Consider the following 7369-nt stretch of genomic DNA (forward strand, 5'->3'; position numbering starts at 1 on the left):
GTGGCAGGGTGAGGTGGGTTTAGCCTCCTAGACCCCTTTAAGAAGCAAACAGACAGGTTGTTCCTGCCTACTGATTGGCCTGCTATAGGACCGTGATAGGCTGCTATAGCTGCTACATAGACTTTGAGGTTTTCCAACAGCTCTTGTAGCAAGGACAATATCAGAGATATGTTACTTGAAGCTGGGTCTTTGCCATGTGTTGTGCACCAGGCGGAGAAGACAGACCATTTAAGGGCATAGAGGCATCTCATGGCGTATTTAAAACACTCTTGGGGAGGCCTTCAGTCTCCCATTGAGAGACCAGAGGTGAAGGGCCCACAGCTTGGGCTGGGGGTACCAGATTTCTCTGTCTGCCTGAGAGAGGAGGTTTCGTCTCAGGGGAATGGGTCATGGAGCTGCTACAAGCATCTGGGACAGCTCTATGAACCAGTGTTGGTTCTTCCAGTACCCTGTGCCCTTGTTCCCTGATTACCTGCGGGATCAGGGTGATCGGGGGAAAAGTGTAAAGAAGGAGGTTGGGCCAGTTGTGGGCCAACCGTGTCCGTGTCCTCTGAAAAATAAGTTGGGCAGTGAGAGTTGTCTTTTGAGGCAAAGAGGTTGACCTCTGCCTTGCCAAAGATCTCCCAGATTTTCTGAACCACTTGGGGATAGAGCATCCACTCTTCCGAGAGGACATTGCTCCGAGACAGCATGTCTGCTTCTTGGTTCAATCTGCCAGGCACATGCTTCACTCTCAGTGAACGCAAGTTGAGCTGAACCCACTCTAGGAGGCGCTCTACTAGAGTAAAGAGGCACCTCTAGGAGAGGCCTTCCTGGTGATTTATGTAGGACATTACCACCATGCTGTCCGATCAGACTAGGACATGGTGTCCTTTCTGTGGCTATATATATATATGGCTCCTTTCGCCAGTAAATTCATCATCTCAGAGTGCAGGACATGACTTTGTCAGGACTTTGTTCTGAACCAAGGTGGCATCCATGCCACTGAAGCGTGGGGGTCTTTGAGCAAACTGAAGAGTGTAACCTTGTTTTATTATTCCCAAAACCCAGTCTGTAATACAAATTTGCAAAACTAACAGAATGCATAGTTATAAAAAACTGTATTACTAGTGTAAGAAATTATAGTCTGCCTCGACCCAGCTTCCACTCCAAATTGTGTATTAAACTATGCTCCTTTCCCTACAAAGAGCTTATTATCATAGAGATAGTTCTTTCCGATCTTAATATGTAAATAGTACCTCCGGAGCAATAAATTGTCCCTTATAGCGTGGGAGCAGCAGCATGATAACGAGAACCATCTGCTGACCGAAAGGATACATGAAATAACTGCTAGGGATTCTGTTTAATCTTATCACCTTAACATTTGGTTGTTTCCACTTGAAAGCCTACCAAGATGTGGGAACGGAAGGCTATCACTTTCATTGTTATCCGCAATTTACATTTAAAACGAAACTTCATTTACATGTTGAGCGGGAATATGAACGTAATACAGTATAAAATGTTTGAGTTTAGGATGTTCGGGATTCATTCTGACTCCACTGAATCCGAAGTGCTGTTTGTACTTTGTCACTGCTACTCTGTAATAAAAGATATTCTTTATCAAAGATCTTCAATGTCCTCATCACTTTTTCTTACATTGGCGAGCCAGCCAGGAGAATGGCGGGGAATAGACGCTGGATGCTGTGACAAAACTCCATTGGAAAAAATGCTTTGGAAAACCAACCATTGTGTGGAGCACCCCAGGCAACTTAGAATCATGCGAAATTAACCTAACTCATATTCACAATAATTTCACTAGGGTAATAGTTTCAGACAAGAAAACATGTATTACCACAACTTTAAATCACTTCTTCATCTTTGTCGATAACAACCAGACATTATGTCCAATTAATGATACTTCATTTTGTATAACCCCTGAGTCAACCTGGGCCGGGTTTCCCGATAACGATTGATCTTTTAGCACTTAAGAGCGTTTTCTACGAGTCATTTTACGATCATTTGTTATTGTTTAACAAGCATTTCCAAAAAATGCACTTAACACAGTTGCACGTAGCTGTGCTTTAAGTGCTACTTAGGAGTCGCTATCCATTTGTCAAGTGCTGAAATGTCACCTAATAGAATGGCTCATAATTGTAGTAGCCTACTACACGCTTGTTTATTGAAATATTAACCTAATGCTGCATTCTTCGGAAATTCTGAAATATTAACTATAACACAATATTATTATAATACAATACTATTATATTATATTATATTATAATTTACATAATAATATACTTTATATAAATATATACATATATTATAGTACTACAGTATATAATATAGAGACGTTATTTCCGGGTCCAATGCATTGCTGGTTTTCGTGCACGTCAGCAAGTCATTGCCTTTTTTTCTGCTCTTTTTAATTAGTTCATTTATATATTCATTTAAAAAAAAAAAAAAAAACGAGTAATAAAGTGTGCAATAAAATACAATCAAATCCTATTAAAATCACATTGCACTTTAATAAACTTAAAGGTGTAATCTGCCGATTGTCCTGCAGGTGACCGCATAAATCTGTCTTCTTACGATGCACTTAGGGTTTTACGATTACTCCAGAGCACTCATAGATCTATGATGATTTTCAAGTGCTACTTAAGTTACGATGCTTTTGGGAAACAGACCATAATATTAAGATCAGTCGTACGATCGTTTTTACGAACTTCTTTGGCTTACAAAGCTTTTGGGAAACTTGATGAAAAGGATAAGACTTTAAACAAATGCATGATGGAGATTTAGTTATTGCATACTCTGGTTTGATTTGGGATATAAGTTTTAAAACTGCTGTTTGTGTTTGTATCTTCCTAATTATATGTCAGTGCATTACATTATGCTGTATGTGTTCTATGGTGAAACGTCAAATTGCAGGTAGTTCAATGATCAATGTTAGACGTTCCCATTGGTTGTGATGGCTCTCAATTACCTCTAAACCCTAGAAACATTTTCCAAATTTAAACAAACCCTATGATAATAAACAAAAAAACAACCCTGTGATAATTTTGCTCAAAGGAAACGGAGTCATAAACAGTGTGCATGAGGTGCTGACCCAATGCAGAGTAAGATTCTCCAGTGGCCAGAGGGGGACAACCTAAGGCAGGGGTTCACCGCCACTGGGCACCTGCCCAGGAAGGGAGGTGTGATCTGTGTAAGGGAGTGGATGCTATGCTTCTTTTGGGCCAAGAGCATCGAAGAGGGGACTGTAAGAAATTATAGTCTGCCTCGACCCAGCTTCCACTCCAAATTGTGTATTAAACAATGCTCCTTTCCCTACAAAGATAGAGATAGTTCTTTCCGATCTTAATATGTAAATAGTACCTCCGGAGCAATAAATTGTCCCTTATAGCGTGGGAGCAGTAGCAGGGTATCGAGAACCATCTGCTGACCAAAATGATACATGAAATAACTGCTAGGGATTCTGTTTAATCTTATCATCTTAACATTTGGTTTTTTCAACTTGACAGCCTATCAAAGATGTGGGAACGGAAGGCTATCATTTTCACTGTTATCCGCAATTTACATTTAAAACAAAATGAAGATGAACGTAATACAGTATAAAATGTATGAGCTTAGGAACATTCTGAATCCGAAGTGCTGTTTGTACTTTGTCACTGCTACTCTGTAATAAAATGTATTCTTCATCAAAGATCTTCGACGTCCTCATCACTTTTTCTTACACTAATAATTTCCTACTGCTAAATTCTGAAAAGAACAGAGGTGCTAATTATTGGACCAAAAACCTCTGCATGTAATAACCTAAAACACTGTCTAACACTTGATGGCTGCTCTTTTAATTCCTTGTCATTAGTTAGGAACCTAGGTGTGCTATTTGATAGCATTTTTTCCTTTGAAAACCATGTTTCTAGCATTTGTAAAAATTTTCCATTTTCGAAGCCAGTATTTGTATCTGTATCAATCACCAAATTATTTGTATCTGTATCTGTATTCGGATAAAATTGGAAGTAGGCGGAGCTTGAACCAGAACTTCATACAGTATTTGATAAGACTGTTATGTTTATGGTTTTATATGTTCATGGAAAAAGGCAACTGCAACACTGCTATTTTATTTGCGCTTATTTCATTCATAAACTCATTTAGCTACTTCACACACTTGTTACTGCGTTATAATTTTAGGGGATTATGTAAAACAACATGATTTCCTTTGGCTCACCGGTTCGTGCGGAGTTTAGAAGAGCATCACTTAAGTAATTTGCAGGTCTGGATAAAAAGAGTATGGAAATAATATTTTGACTATTTGCCCTATCCAGTGTTCTAAAATATAAAATTTATAATTTCTAAAAATAAATTTATCATACAAGTAGGAAGATTTCTTGACAAACATTTAGTGAATGAATTAATTCAAGGCTAACATTTCATTATGCAGAACTATTTAAACAAGTCTTTTTTTGAACTTCACTTAGCATATGTGAATGTGCCATGCAAACCAGGAAAAGTTAAGAAGGCAAACATGTACTGTAGGTCTAGTAGAACATGTATCTGTATTTAAGTTGATTATTGGCCTATACTCTTGACAGAGAGCTAGTTTGGTATTTGAGAGACGCGCAGAGACAGCAACGTGGCTTTGATTGGCAATCACGCTGTGCTTATTCATTCATGTATCATATCATAGCCTGTAAGGTTTAAATCATTGCCTTTTATATATACAAATAGTGGAACTTTTCATTCATAAAGTTTACATTCATTCACTTCACACACTCACTGAGTGAATTTAGAGGTTTGTGTTAAATGTTGCACTGATTTCTTGGCTCACCTGTGAATCTAGCAAACACCAGACTCTGCTGCAGCCTCAGCCGAATATTCAGGCAGAATTTGTTATCCTTTATTCACTTTTGAAGCCATTCCGTGCCTTTCCGAATAAGGTATTCGGCTTCGGGCGCACCCCTACTCTGATCATTTGATAAAACCTAGAATATCATAATCAACTGCGGGCAGCAGAACCCTGGAACAATCTACCTAGTGTTTTTCGGGAGGCAGACACACTCTGTCAGTTTAAATCTAGATTAAGGACCCATCTCTTTAACCTGGCATACACATAACACACAATCACATTTCTATATTTAAAATCTATTAAAGCATTGTTAGGCTGCCTTAATTAGGTCAACCGGAACCGGGAACATTTCCCATAATATCCGATGTACACATTACATTGTAAGAAGAATGGCATCTACGCTAATATTATTCTCATTCAATCTTATTACAAGGTCACCATAGCCACCCAGATCCAGTCCGTATCCAGTCCAGATGGTGGATAAGCACCTAGAGACAACCTCTACAGCCCTGAATGTCAGTGGAGACCACGTCAACTAGATGCGCCCCATAGACAGATCCCTTGCGAAGACCTCGTCACCTCGACGACCATAGGCACAAGACTAAGGGAACCAGACAAGACCCCTGCACCTGTGTTGCAGCCTGGAATTAAACCACACCATGCTGGTTTCGTCTGGCCAGAGGAGAACTGGCCCCTCAACAGAGCCTGGTTTCTCCCAAGGTTTTTTATCCATTTCTGTCACCAATAGAGTTTTGGTTCCTTGCCACTGTCGCCTTTGGCTTGCTTAGTTGGCGACGCTTTTCTGATTGTACAGACACTATTGGAAGAGAGCTTAACTGGATGATGACGTCACTAAATCATCAATAAACTGACTTTAGCTGAAAAATTACTCTATTATTGTCTTCTTGCATTCAATTCAATTCAAGTTTATTTGTATAGCGCTTGTTACAATACAAATCACTGCAAAGCAACTTTACAAAAAATTAAGCTTCTACATATTTAGTAGTAGCTTGTCAGTGATGACTGTCAGTTTATGTGCATACGGCAGAAATGTTCAGAAAAATCAATTAAAGACGTAAACAAACAGACGATTAACACCATTAACAGCAATTATGCAATCAATCCAGTTATGTATGTTGTTTCAGGGTTAGCATCATCTGAGGTCCACTGAGGGGTTGGCATCATCTCTTCTCAGGTGTTCTGGATCCAGACCGGAGCTTGTGTAAATCCTAGTTACATCCTGTGGCAAAACAGAGAAACAAATAGAGACATAATTAGCGTAGCTGCTGTTCCAGCCAAGTAAAATTAATTAGTTTAACCCAAGCTAAAGAATAATAATTGACATTTGATCAGATATAACTGCAGTCCAAAACTATGAGATGCATTATTTGAATGCTTGGCCAAAGAGATGTGTTTTTAATCTAGATTTAAACAGAGAAAGTGTGTCTGAACCCCGAACATTATCAGGAAGGCTATTCCAGAGTTTGGGAGCCAAATGTGAAAAAGCTCTACCTCCTTTAGTGGACTTTGCTATCCTAGGTACTACTAAAAGTCCAGTGTTTTGTGACCTTAGGGAGCGTGATGGATTGTAGCGTGGTAGAAGACTAGTTAGGTACGCAGGAGCTAAACCATTTAGGTCCTTATATGTAAGTAATAATATTTTGTAACTGATACAGAACTTAATGGGTAACCAGTGCAAAGACTGTAGAATTGGGGTAATATGATCATATTTTCTTGACCTAGTAAAGACTCTAACCGCTGCATTTTGGACTACCTGTAGCTTGTTTATTGAAGATGCAGGACAACCAGCTAGCAGTGCATTACAATAGTCCAGTCTAGAGGTCATGAACGCATGAACTAGCTTTTCTGCATCAGATCAGTAGCACATCAGTTGCAAATTGTAATCTACAAGATTCTGTGTAATGTTTTTTGGTCCAATAAGTAATATCTCTGTCTTATCTAAATTTAATAGGAGAAAATGATTGGTCATCAAATCTTTTATATTTTTAACACACTCTGTTAGCTTAGATAATTTAGAAGTTTCATCTGGTCTTGTTGAGATATATAGTTGAGTATTATCAGCATAACAGTGTAAACTAATCCCGTATTTTCTAATAATATTACCAAGGGGCAACATGTATATTGAAAATAGCAGAGGACCTAGGGCAGATCCTTGTGGCACTCCGTATTTTACTGATGAAAAATGAGATGACTCTCCATTTAAATAAACAAAGTGGTAGCAATCGGACAGGTAGGATCTAAACCATCTTAAAGCCTGCCCTTGAATACCTATATAGTTTTGTAATCGATCTATGTGTATGTTGTGATCTATGGTGTTGAATGCAGCACTAAGATTCTTGCATCATTGACAAACTATTTTCCTGTTTGACTCTGTAAAGCTGCTTTGACATAACCAGTATTGTATAAAGTGCTATACAAATAAAGGTGACTTGACTTGACACTCCGGGGATGGCCTGCCAGGCCTCAGCCCATGTGGCAAGGGGTTGGATTAACGCGGGTGGAGGATCGCCTTGTGGGGACGCA

The sequence above is a fragment of the Cyprinus carpio genome, chromosome A24 (genome assembly GCF_018340385.1).
Source record: "Cyprinus carpio isolate SPL01 chromosome A24, ASM1834038v1, whole genome shotgun sequence".
Lineage (NCBI taxonomy): Eukaryota > Metazoa > Chordata > Actinopteri > Cypriniformes > Cyprinidae > Cyprinus > Cyprinus carpio.